Source organism: Cetorhinus maximus, chromosome 6 (genome assembly GCF_964194155.1).
Source record: "Cetorhinus maximus chromosome 6, sCetMax3.hap1.1, whole genome shotgun sequence".
In the NCBI taxonomy this organism is placed as follows: Eukaryota; Metazoa; Chordata; class Chondrichthyes; order Lamniformes; family Cetorhinidae; genus Cetorhinus; species Cetorhinus maximus.
Window position 1 is genome coordinate 76,762,868 of NC_135884.1, and position 14,236 is coordinate 76,777,103.

General features: G+C 41.1%; 1 protein-coding gene across 5 annotated transcripts in view; it reads left to right on the plus strand.

Annotated features, from left to right (window-relative positions):
• Positions 1-14,236, plus strand: part of nckipsd (NCK interacting protein with SH3 domain) — a 179,350-nt gene that overhangs the window by 20,840 nt on the left and 144,274 nt on the right. The gene's annotated exons all lie outside the window — the stretch shown is intronic.

Here is a 14,236-nt window from a genome sequence, read left to right on the forward strand (position 1 = left end):
CGTTTGCTATCTCAGACTTAACCTCAGCATCTCTTGGCAGGACAAGATCACCAATTTAGAGGCCGTGGAGTGTGGTAATTCTGCTTACATACGCTCGTCACTAAGTCAATGATGTCTTCGATAGCTCAACCACATTTATTGGTGGATGATGGCCGTTTACACAAAGACCTTTTGTATGGTGAACTTGCTACTGGGTCATGACCTCCTGGGTGCCCATATCACTGCTACAAGGACACCTGCAAGTGAGGTATGAAGGTGGTGAACATTGACAACTGGAAGACAGCTGCAGAGAGCTGTGACCTCTGGAGGCTAACTGTCTTGAGGGGCATAGGAAGAAGCGAGGAGAAAGCTCAGCTGTCCAAGCAGAGGACCTGGAGAAAACGGAGGCCAGTGAGTGGCGCACCTTCTCAGCCTACAGTCTACCTCTGTAGCAAATGCAGCAGAGACTGCCATTCCAGGGTGGGGCTCCTGAGCCACACCAGGCGATGTTTTACAGCGTTCACCACCATGGTGTGAACTATTCTCTCCTGAGATGGAAGGCTGCTATTTATGGGCCTTATAGATATGGTTAAGTCTATTGCTTGCATTTTTGCTTAGGAGCCTTGATATTGCACAATGCCTGTCTGATCCCTCTACCTATTTCTTTCAACTGTTAAGCTGGATTCGTCCCCACATCACAACGTTCCTAAATAGCTGCATGGCAGTTGAATGGAGAATGATTTTTAGAACAAGGCCTACTGTTTCTAGTATTGCATATTTTTATGGATTCTCATAAGTCAGCTACATTTAGGACTTACTGTTTTAGGGAACGGTAGCATTAGCCCTTAAGTAAAAACAGAAAATGCTGAAAAAACTCAACAGGTCTGGCAGCATCTGTGGAGGGAGAAACAGGGTTAATGTTTCATATCCAATATGACTCCTTTTTGAAACTTGCCTAAACTCTTAATTTTCTGTAAGGATAAACCCAGCAACTCCAGCCCAATTAGGTTAGCCTCCGTTGTGGGAAAACATGTAGAAGCTATAATCCAGGACAAAATTTACAATCACTTAATCACAAGGTTGGATTAATTAAGGAGAGCCTAGGCTTTATAAATAGAGGCATAAAGCCCAAAAGCAAGAAGGTTATAAAACGCTCTTTCAGCCTCAGCTGGAGTATTGTGTCCAACTGATGTGAAGGCACTAGAAGAAGTGCAGAAAGGATTTACAAGAATGGTTCCAGGGATGAAGGATTTCAGTAACAAGGATAAATTGGAGAAACTGGGACTGTTTCCCTTTGAGAAGAGAAGGTTGAGAGGAGTTTTGATAGAGATGTTCAAAACCATGAGAAGGCTGGACAGAGTAGATGGGGAGAAACTATTTCTATTTTTGGAAGGTTTGGGAACCAGAGGACACTGAAGGTGAATGTTTCACCAAAGGTGACTGAGGAAAATCCATTATATGCAGCAAGCGGTTAGGATCTGGAATGCACTACCTGAGAGTGTGTGGAGGCAGGTCCAATCATTTGAATTATCTGGGAACCTGGGGAGCCTATAGTTCCCTGTTGCTTTCTCCAAGGCAGCGCCTCGGCCAACCAGTCAACTTGCCAACCAATTGAATCCATTCTCCTTTGGTATAAATTGTTATCGCTTGAAAATTGGCATTCTTGTGTTTGTCCTGATCAGTGAAAGACAAAAAGCTTCAGCACGTCTCTCCTTTCAGCAAGATTCAAATTCTGTACTACTAAAAAAAAAAATTGCCAATAAGAGCAGTAATCCTGAGGATTGGGAGAGTTCTAGAAACCAACAAAGGATGACCAAAAAATTGTTGGAGGGAGAAAACTCAGTATGAGAGTAAACTAGCAAGGAATATAAACCCGGATTATAAGAGCTTCTACAAGTACATAAAAAGGAAGAGTGGTTAAAGTAAATGTGGGTCCTTCAGAGACCAAGACAGGAGAGATTATAATGAGGAATAGGGAATTGATATAAACATTAAAGATTTTGTCTCTGTCTTCACAGTAGAAGACATAAACCATGCCAGTAATTATGGGGAACCAAGGGTGGAATGAGAGTGAGTAACTTCAGGATTACATTGGATATACAGTACAGAAACAGACCATTTGGCCCAGCCAGTCCATATGTTTGTGCTCCTCTTGAGTCTCCTCTCATTCTTCCTCATCTAAATTTATCATCATCATTTAGACTTGGGAGTGGTGCCAGAGGACTGGAGAACTGCAACGTTGCACCCTTATTCAAAAAAGGGTGTAGAGATAAGCCCAGCAACTACAGGCCAGTCAGTTTAACTTCAGTGGTGAGGAATCTTCTAGAAACAATAATTTGGGACAAAATTAATAGTCACGTGGGCAAAGGTGGGTTACTTAAGGGCAGTCAGCATAGCTTTCTTAAAGAAAAATCATGTTTGACTAACCTGTTTTTTGAGGAGGTAACAGAGGGTTGATGAGGGTAATGCAGCTGATGTGGTGTAAGTGGACTTCCAAAAGGCGTTTGATACAACACCACACAACAGACTTGTGAGCTAAGTTATACCTCATGGAATAAAAGGAACAGTAGCAACATGGATATGGAATTGGCTGAGTAGCAGGAAAAGAGTCGTGGTTAATGGATGTTTTTCGTGCTGGAGGAAGGTTTGTAGTGGAGTTCCCGGGGGGTCAGCGTTGGGACTGCTGCTTTTCCGGACATATATTAATGACCTGGATCTTGTTGAAGATGGTGCAATTTCAAAGTTTGCAGTTGATACAAAACTTGGAAGCATTGTGACATGTGAGGAGGATAATTTAGAACTTCAAAGGGACATAGACAAGTTGGTAGAATGGGCAGATCGGTGGTAGATGAAGCTCAATGCAGAGAAGTGTGAGGTGATTCATTTTGGTAGGAGGAACATGGAGAGATGGTATAAAATAAAGGGTACGATTCTAAAGGGGGTGCAGGAGCAGAGAGTCCTGGGTGTATATGTGCATGAATCATCGAAGGTGGCAGGACAGGTGGAGAGAGCGGTTCGTAAAGCATATAGTATTTTGGGTTTTATTAACTGGGGCATAGAGTACAGGAGCAGGGAGGTTGTGTTGAATTTGTATAAGTCACTAGATCGGTCTCAGCTGGAGTATTGTGTCCAGTTCTGGGTGCTGCACTTTGGAAGGATGTGGAGACATTAGAGAGAGTGTAGAAAAGATTCACGAGAATTGCTCCAGGGATGAGGAACTTTAGTTATGAAGATAGATTGGAGAAGTTAGGACTATTTTCCTTAGAGAAGAGAAGGTTGGGAGGAGATTTGATAGAGGTCTTCAAAATCATGAAGGGTCTAGACTGTTCCCACTTGTGAAAGGATGGAGAACGAGAGGGCACAGATTCAACTTAATAAATAAAAGCAGTGAAAGTGATAGGAGAGAGTTTTTCAGAGAGTGGTTAGGGTTTGGAATGCACTGCCTGAGTGTGGTGGAGGCAATTGAAAAATTCAAAAGGGAATTAGACTATTTTCTGAAAAGGAAGAACGTGTAGGGTTACAGGGGAAGGCTGGGGATTGGTCCTAGGTGAGTTGCTCATTCGGAGAGCCGGTGCAAACATGGGCCAAATGGCCGTCTCTTGCACCGTAATGATTCTGTGATCATAACCCTCTATTCCATTCTTCCACTCATGCTTCTGTAGTTTCCCCTTAAATGCATCTGTGCCACTCGCTTCAACCACTCCCTGTGGTAGTGAGTTCCACATTCTAATCACCCTCTGGGTAATGAAGTCTCTTCTCAATTCTCTATTGGATTTCTCAGTGACCTATCTTATATCGATGACCTCTGTACTCTTGCACAGAAGTGGCAACATTTCCTCTGTATCCACGCTGTCAAAAACCATCTGACTTTTAAAGATCTGTATTAGATCACCCCTCAGCCACCTTTTTCAACAGTCAATCCTTTCCTGATATGTATACCCATGCATTTCTGGCATCATCCTTCTAAATCTTCTCTGCACCCCTTTCAGTGCCTCTATATCCTTTTTATAATATGGTGACCAGAATTGCATGCAGTACTCTGTCTAATTAAGGCATATCAATATTAGTAAAGAAAAAGTATTTGAGAAATTAATGGGACTAAAACCTGACAAATCCCCTGGGCCTAGGCCTACTTCCTAGGCATCAAGAAGAGGTAGCTGCAGTGATATTAGATGCACTGCTTGTGATCTTCCAGAATTCCCTAGATTCTGCAACAGTCCCAATGGTTTGGAAAGTAACAAATGTAACACAGCTATTCAAGAGAGGAGGGAGAGAAAAAACTGGGAACTGCAGATTGATTTAGTTTGTCATGAATCACTGGAAATATTCCAGATATTCTGGTGATAGGGGCTTAGAAAATCATATGATTACACAAAGTCAGCATGGTTTTGTGGGAAAGGGAGCTCTTGTTTGACAAGCCTCGATTTTTGAGGGTAGACCGAGCAGGGTAAAGGAGAAATAGTGTATATTTGGATTTTCAAAATGCATTCGATAAGGCACCACATGAAAGATTGTTGCACAAATAAGGGTTTATGGGAGTGGGGGTGATATATTAACAGGAAATAGAGTAGGAATAGAGGAGTAATTTTCAGGTTGACAGGCTGTTACTAGGGTGCCATAAAGGTCAGTGCTGTGCCCTCAACTGTTTACAGTGAATTACATGAAGTTTCCAAGTTTACTATATTTATTTGCTGATTGACTAAAGCTGGGTGGAAAGTAAGCCCAGTCTGCAAAGGGATATAGATAGGTTGAAAAACTGGGTAGGAAGGTGGCAGATGGAGTATACTGTGGGGAAATGACCATAAGATGTACGAGCAGAAGTAGGCCATTTGGCCCGTTGAGTCTGCTCCTCCATTCAATGAGATCATGGCTGATAGTTTTCAACTCCACTTTCCCGCCTTTTCCTCATAACCCTTGATTCCCTTACTAATTAAAAATCCGTCTATCTCAGCCTTGAATATACTTAACGACCCAGCCTCTACAGCCCTCTGTGGTAAAGAATTCCACAGATTCACTGCTCTTTGAGAGAAGAAATTTCTCCTCATCCCTGTCTTAAATGGGAGACCCTTTATTCTGAGATTATGCCCTCTGGTCCTAAACTTTCCCACAAGGGGAAACAACCTCTCAGCATCTACCCTGTTAAGCCCCCTAAGAATCTTATATGGTTGAATAAGATCACCTCTCATTCTTCTAAACTCCAATGAGTACAGGCCCAACCTACTCAACCTCTCCTCATAAGAAAATCCCTTCATACTCGGGATCAACCTAGTGAACCTTCTCTAGACTGCCTCCAACGCCAGTATATCTTTCCTTAGATAAGGGGACCAAAGCTGTTCACAGTATTCTAGGTGCGGCCTAACTAGTGCCTTGTATAATTTTAGCAAGGCTTTCCTATTTTTATACTCCATTCCCTTTGAAATAAAGGCCAACATTCCATTTGCCTTCCCTATTACTTGTATGTATGTTACATGTATGTTAGCTCTTTGGGAGTCATGCACGAGGACTCCCAAATCCCTCTGTGCTGCAGCTTTCTGCAGTCTTTCTCCATTTAAATAATATTCAGCTCCTCTATTCTTCCTGCCAAAATGCATAACCTCACATTTTCTCACATTATATTCCATCTGCCAAGTTTTTGTTCACTCACTTAACCTGTCTATATCCCTCTGTGGACTCTTTGTGTCATCCTCACCATTTGCCTTCCCACCTATTTTTGTGTCATCCACAAACTTGGCGATAGTACATTCACTTCCCTCATCCAAGTTATTAATATATATTGTAAATAATTGAAGCCCCAGCACTGATCCCTGTGACACTCCACTAGTTACAGGTTGCCATCCTGAAAATGCCCCCCTTATCCCAATTCTGTCTTCTATTAGTTAACCAATCCTCTATCCATGCTAATATACTACCCCCAACACCAGGAGATTATTCACTTGTTGGAAGAATAGAAAAACAGAATAGTTTTTAAATAGTAAGAAACTATTAAATGTTGGTGTTCTTGTACATGAAACACAACAAGAAATTAGGAAGGCAAATAGTGTAATAAAAACAGAAAATGATGGAAATGCTCAGGTCTGGCAGAATCTGTGGAGAGAGAAACAGAATGAACATTTCAGGTTAAGGAACTTTCAGAACTGGAAAAAGTTTTTTAAAAAAATGTAATAGGTTTTAGTAGCTCAAATGAGGTGAGTTTGGAAAAGATCAAAAGGGAAGGTCATATGGGGCGGTAAGCTTTGAGAACAAGTGCTAACTAGTGCACTCAGTGTCCAAGCAACACGTCTCTGAACCTTAAAGCTTTGTGGGCCCCTCATTCGTCTGGAGACTGGCCTCTTCGAAGGCAAGGGAGAAATCCAACAGTACGTGGAGGAATGAAAGATGAAGAGGGGAGAGACTGTGTTGGGGAGAGAACAGTTATAAACCTGTCAAAGGAATACCCAGCTAACAGGGAGCTAGGAAAACTAAAGCTACTGAGACTTGCAAATGAATATGGAGTCTTTATCTTAAGGCTGGTGTGCTATTGTAATCCACACTATGTTAATTGGATAATTTAATACTGAACTGCTTTATTTCAGAAAGATGATTTGCATTTGTGTTATCACAAAGGGTAAAAGGTGGCGAAGTGGTAATGTTACTGAACTAATAATCCAGAAGCCCAAATGAAATCTCCGGGGATGTGGGTTCAAATCCCACTATGGCAGCTAGTAGCATTTGAATTCAATTAATAAAATCTGGAATTAAAAGCCAGCCTCAGTAATAGTGACTATGAATTGTCGATTGTCGTAAAAACTCATCTGGTTCACTAATGTCCTTAAGGGAAAGAATTCTGACCTATGTACAACTCTAGACCTACAACAATGTGGTTGACTCTTAACTGCCTTCTGAAATGGCTGAGCAAGCTACTCAGTTCAAGGGCAGTTAGGGATGGGCAACAAATGCTAGCCTTGCCAGAGATACTCACATCCCATGTTAGAAATAGTTCCATATACTGTGCATTACATGAGGTGCAGTGACTGTGCTGGAGATGTACATGCTATGATCCCAAATAATAATGAATGACTTGCAATTTTATAGTGCTTTTTAATGACCTTAGGACATCTCAAACTGCTTTACAGTCAATGAAATACTTTTTTTTGTGTGTGAGCACTGTTGTAATGAAGAAAATGTAATGAGATAAATGATCAATTAATTTAGGGGAGTCTAGGGCTCGGGAGCATAATCTAAAAATTAGAACCAGATGTTTCAGGAGTGAAATTAGGAAACACTTCTACACACAGGGTGGTTGAAGTTTTGAACTTGCGCAAACAGCAATTGATGCTAGATCAACTATCAATGCTGGATTAATTGTTAAATTTAAACCTGAGATTGAGACCTGGGATGCAGTAAACAGGGTAGGAACTGCCTGTGAAAATCGTCCAGCTTTGTGATGTATGATGCAAATACGTTAGCTGTGACCTCACCAGTCCACAGAAGGTGTGTTTAGGGTGATGGCTTTTTTTCTGTTAAAGTGGCAGTTATTTTGGGGAAAAAAACTTTGTTGCTAAGTTATGCCAGTTGTTGGTCCTGTGCCAATTTAAATACTGTGTCTAGGAAATTAATGCTTTCCGTGTGTGTTGTGGTTTTAAGTTTAACAGAGGGGTGCTGATTATTGAGGGTATTGATGAATTCTTCAAATTCCGCCTGTGTGCAAGTCCAAATACCCCATATGTCAACACAAATACAGACGGTAATGTTACTACATGACTGCACCTGATGAAGGAGCTGGTGAGAATGAAAAAGGAGCCCCTGCAAACCAAAATGTTGCCTCCAAAAATCTAAAAGTAGCCCTAGAGAAAATCAAGAAGAGCCCTCAAAAAGAATTATTTTGTCTCCTGATCCAGTATGCTCAGCCATTTCTTGATATCACATGGAGTGAATCAAATTGGCTGAAGACTTCAATCTGGGATGATGGAGGCCGAAGGAGGAGGCCATTGTATTTAAATGTCTCTGACTTTTTCTTATTTCCCATTCTGATTTCTCCTGTGCCAGCCTCTAAGGATCCTATGTTTTGCTACTTTCATCCTTTTTAATGTGGAGAAGCTCTTACGATATGTTTTTACATTTGCTGGTTTACCCTTATTCTAGGTTCTCCCTCCGTCAGTTTTTTGGTGGTTTCTAAAACTCTCTCAATCCTCAGGTTTACTGCTCTTCATGACATTACAACCTTTTAATGTAATTCCATCTTTGAATGGATCATTTTCCTGGTGGAGTTTTTGTTTCTCAGTGGAATATACATTGAGAATTGTGAAATATTTGAAATGTTTGTCTTTGATCTACAATCATGCCTTTCAACTATTTTTCTAGTTTACCTTGGCCAACTTGCCCCTCATACCTATGCACTCCAGTTCAACATAGCACCTAGAAGCTTTTAGGACTTGGCATCAAATTCAAATTAACATTGAAAAGGATGAAATCCATGCAAGATCTCCATGGGCACCTTCCTTCAAGGGCAGTGGTGAGCACCACCACTTCATCACTGACAGCAAAATCTGTTTGCTATGTTTCTGTCTTCTTTGCATGTTAGAGAATTGATGTTCAGCTTCGAGAAGACTTCTGTCCAAACCTCCACTTGGACTGAACTGTCAAACACATAATTCAACTGGAAATAGTGCAAAGAACTTGAAGGGCCCCCCTAGAGCAATATTACGTAGTTATCCTCTGAAGAGTCACTATCTAAAACCTTAGCTTCTCGACTTGATAGTCAAAACACATCCATAGGTATGTCAGTGCTGTGAGATCTATAATGTTTCTTGAGGCTGAGCAAAAAAAGACAGCCGGGCCCTCTGCTGAAACTACTTGTAACTAAAATGCTGTCTTTATTTTTTCAGTTCAATTCCAGTGAAATGAGAAATAAACTTACTTAACAGGTACAAGCAGGAAGTTAATATTAAAAAGCCTTTGTTACCTTCCTGAGGACACTTAGCTTGGAAGTTTAATATGATGCCTTGGTCACTTGGTTGACAGCTGAGTTACCTTTACTAGGTTTTTTTTGATAGGAGCGAAGAAACACTCATACTCACTACTTCAGTTTCTGTTATCCTGCTCTGATTCTGGAAGTCCCAATTTATATTGGGTTGATTGATTGCTACCTATTATTGCAACAATTTCTGGATTTTTTTTTCTTTATTCTTTCATGGGATATGGGCGTCACAAGGAAAGCCAGCATTTGTTGCCCATTCCTAATGGTTAGGCCATTGCATTTAAGAGTCAACCACATTGCTGTAGTTCTGGAGTCACATGGAGGCCAGACCAGCTGAGGACGGCAGATTTCCTTCTCTAAAGGAAAGTAGTGAACCAGATGGGCTTTTACAACAATCAGTGACAGTTTCTACATTTTATATTCCAGATTTATTAATTGTATTTAAATTTAACAGCTGCCGTGGTGGGATTTGAACCCCTGTTCCCAGAGCATTAGCCTGGGCCCAGCTTGGGCTTCTGGATTGCTAATCTAGTGACATTGCCACTAAGCTGTCGTCTCCCCCCATTATTGCAAAGAACACATATCACTGTTGTTAGTCCTGCTCTTTGCTTGTGAATTTGAAGCTATTTCATTTTGGGTCTGCTTTAATTTGACCTTAAGGTCACTTTTCCACCGCTGTAAAATTAATTTCCTATTGCCTTGAATATTGCTCTCACTTCATCTTCTGGGGTAAGTATCGTTTCATGATAATTCCCCACTGCTGCATGTATTACCTATAAGTGAGCCAAGCATCCTGCTTTGAATGCTTTTAAAATTCAGCTATGAATGCTTTCATATCACAGAATTGTTACGGAGCAGAAGGAGGCCATTTGGCCCATCATGACTGCACCAGCTCTCCAAATGAGCAGCTCACCTAGTTCCATTCTTCCATCTTCTCCCCATAACCCTGCACATTCTTCCTTTTCAGATAACATTCTAATTCCCTTTTGAATGCTTTAATTAAAGCTGTTTCCACCACACACACTCAGGCAGTGCATTCCAAACCTATTCACTCACTGCGTAAAAAAAAAAGTCTCTCCTCATTTCACTTTTTTGCTTCTTTTACTAATTACTTTGAATCTGTGCCCTCTTGATCCTTTCATGAGTGGAAATGGTTTCTCCCTATCTACTCTATCCAGACCATTTGTGGATTTTGAATACCTCTATCAAATCTCCTCTCAACTTTCCCTTCTCTAAGGAAAATAGCCCTAACTTCTCCAGTCTGTCTTCATATCTGAAGTTCCTCATCCCTAGAACCATTCTCGTGAATCTTTTCTGCACTTCCTCCAGTCTCTCCACATCCTTCCTAAAGTATGGCACCCAGAACCGTGTACACAACTCCATCTGAGGCCGATCTAGTGACTTATACAAATTCATGTAACCTCCTTGTTCTTGTACTGTTTGCTCCTGTTAAAAAATCCAGGATACTGACTGCTTTATTAACTGCTCTTTCAACCTGTCCTGCATCTTCAAGATTTATGCACTTATACAACCAGGTCTCTCTGCTCCTGCTAACCCTTTAGAATTGTACCCTTTATTTTATACAGTCTTTCCATGTTCTGCCAACCAAAATGAATCACTTCACATTTCTCTGCATTGAACTTCAGCTGCCACCTATCTGGCCATTCCACCAATCTATGTCCTTCTGAAGTTCTGCACTATCCTCCTCAGTTCACAATGCTTCCAAGTTTTGTATCATCCACAAACTTTGAAATTGTGCCCTCTACCCTCTACACCAAGATCTAGGTCAATATACGTCAGGAAAGGCAAGGATCCCAACACTGACCCCTCGGGAACACTACTACAAACTTTCCTCCAGCATTAAAAACATCATCAACCACTACTGTTTCCTGCCAGTCAGCCAATTCCATATCCAATGTTGCTACCGTCCCTTTTATTCCATGAACTATAACTTTGCTCAGTGTGGCACTGTATCAAATTCCTTTTGGAAATCCAAGTACGCCACATCAACGTTGCCCTCATCAACCCTCTCTGTTACCTCTTCAAAAAAACTCCAGCAAGTTGGTTAAACATGACTTTCCCTTAAGCAATTCATGCTGGTTTTCATTAATTAACCCACACTTGCCCATGTCAACTTCGTTATTTCATGGCCTTGGTTTTTGTTTTCTTTAAATGGATTAAATTTTCAGTTTGAGTTTTACCCTTTCCATCTTTACCAAATTTTAACAGACAGAGAGGTTGATGAAATGGATATACGTTCTTCTGTCCGGATTAGAAGCTGGCTAAATTGTATTGGCATTATTTCAGCTGTTAAGTATGTACTAAGCTCGTCTCTTGCCTTTTTTGCCTTTTAATCCTTTCTGGTAAAGTACTAGCTGGCAGTTGTAAAGTGCCATTATATTTATTATTTAATAGCTATCCAGAATTTGGTAAAATAATTAATTAGTTTTCGAGCACTAACTGAGCTGTGTCCCGTGCTATACAAAACTGCAATCAGCAAATAGTGATGCACAATTTTATTCATGATACTGGAGCAGCCAAAGAAATAATGCATTTTTGTGTATGGTTTTGTTTGACTAGGAGACAAGCACAGACACAGCACACACACAAGAAAGAGAGAGGAAATCTTTTGAGAGAAACCTAGGGTGTGCTTTTAGATCTTGTGCACTTTCTATTTAAATTGGGAAACTTTTCCTACCTCATAGATAACTTAAGTTAGTCAGCTGTTTTCCTTTTCAAAGAGATTCTCACTTCTACCTGAAGCTATCCTGATAGATTAAGGGCATGACTTGCATGCTATGGTGCTGGCCTTCATTCACATCCAAACATTATTTTGCATTTTCCAGTTTTGATGCCTACTGCTTGGTATCCATGTTGTTTTGAAATTCCAATTCTGTTAGTTTGAGTGTACAATTTGTCATATGAGCAATTCTGTAAGTGAGTGGGGACTTGAATTGAGTGGCCTTCACTCATGGGAAAATATGTAACTGAATTTATTTAATAACTGGACAAGGATATGTTCCTGTACTAAAGGTACACTCCTAGGCCTTTTCTCCTTTAAAGTTGTTATCCCTAAAACTTTTCTCTTCGAGTTAAAACTGAAGAAGAAGAAAGGAAGACTAATCTCTTTTTAAATTAGGATTAAATATATTCACAGAAGTAGAGGTTGACTAATGTAAATATGATTTCCCTCACCTGCTATATCTAGAGCTAAGAATAACTTATATGTTTCAAACTGGTCCGTTTGAAGCTCTGAATAATGGCTGGAAGATGACCAGGAATAGGTCAGACATTGATGCTTTTAAAGACAAGTTAGTTTTTACTGTACTGAGTGGAAGAACTTCTAAAACCTATTCTGTTTTTTCTTTTTTCCTTCCCTCTGTTTCATGTTTTTCATGGCTTTGTGGCACACAAACAACCCTTGGGCAGCAGTTTGCAGTTGTGTATCCTGACATTTCCTATGAAGCTGCTTGGGTTGCTCCCTGTCATTTTACTAGTTTAAGAAGGAGAGAGAGAGAGAGAGAGAAACCCTACTTGCAGTTCTTTGTTGTCAATAAAATTGATTAATAGTATCTTCTATGAAAAGGGGAAGTGCTTTGAATAAAATGTACTCATATGCTTTTGAAAATATGGAGCAACCAGCATTTCCTTAAAACCCGAGTACAAGTCCAAGAAAGACTATAGGAAAATTCCTATGACCTTTTGGTTGCATGATCTCGAGTATACCCAAGGGCCACAACAGCCTGCCAATGTTCTGGGTTAACTGGCTGAATAATTTGTTCCATTGTAACCTGTTTGAATGATTCCCCAGACTCCTTCCAAGCTTTTTAAAATCACGGAATATTGGGAGTAGAACTCATCCGCCGGTAAAACCACTGCTATGTGAGTACCCAGAAGTGCCTTGGAGTTCAGTCAACCAGAATATTCAAAAGTGTGCAAAGTAGCTTGGGCAATTTTCCAGAAATGTGACAGCTCTGAATATCCCTAAGCAGTACCTGACCAGGAGTGAGGGCTGGGAGTCTCTGTTGATATCTCCCCCTACTTGTTGAGTTAGCTGAAGGAAGCTCTACTGCTGCCTTAGTTGAGCTTCAGCTGCAAAGCTCTCCATTGAACAAATTCACTTACAGGACATCACTGCAGGAGTTCCTCCGGGTAGTGCCCTTGGCACATCCATATTCTGCTGCTTCATCAATGACCTTCCTTCCATCATAAGGTCAGAAGTGGGGACGTTTGCTGATGATTGCAAGATGTTTGGCACCATTCGCGACTCCTCAAACACTGAAGCAGTTCAAGACTTGGACAATATCCTGGCTTGGCAAGTGGCAAGTAACATTTATGCCACACAAGTGCCAGGCAATGATCATCTTCAAGAAGAGAGAATCCAACCATCACCCTTTGATGTTCAGTGGTATTACCATCACTGAATTCCCCACTATCAACATCCTAGGGGTTACCATTGACCAGAAACTGAACTGGACTAACCATATAAATACTGTGACCACAAGAGCAGGTCAGAGTAGGTCGTACGACAAGTAACTCACCCCCTGACTCCCCAAAGCCTGTCCACCATCTACAAGGCATAAGTCAGGAGTGTGATGGAATACTCCCCACTTGCCTACATGAGTGCAGCTCCCACAGCATTCAAGAAGCTTGACACCATCCAGGACAAAGCAGCCTGCTTGATTGGCACCACATCCACAAACATTCACTCCCTCCACCACCGACGCACAGTAGCAGTGTGCACCATCTACAAGATGCACTTCTTCAAGAACTCACCAAGGCTCCTTCGACAGCATCTTCCAACTTGACGACCACTACAACCTAGAAGGACAAGGGCAGCAGATAGATAGGAAGGTCACCACCTGGAAGTTCCTCTCCAAGTTGCTCGCCATCCTGATTTGGAAATATATCGCCGTTCCTTCACTGTTGCTGGGTCAAAATTTTTGAACTCCCTCCCTAATTGTGGGTGTACCTACAGCACATGGACTGCAGTGGTTCAAGAAGGCAGCTCACCACCACCTTCTCAAGGGCAACTAGGGATGGGCAATAAATGCTGGCCCAGCCAGCGAAGCCTACATCCCGTGGATGAATAATTTTTTAAAAATTGGTCCATTAAAGTAGAATCAATTTGGGATGTTGAATATTGACAATGCATTGGCTTTCCCCAATGGCAGTGACTGTTTTCTATTTTTTTAATGCCAATTTATTTCAATATATGACATGTATGAATCAAGTTTTTGCACTGTTTTGCATGTTTTGTTTCAAAAGAATATGTGCCATCATGGGTAAGTGGTTATGTTC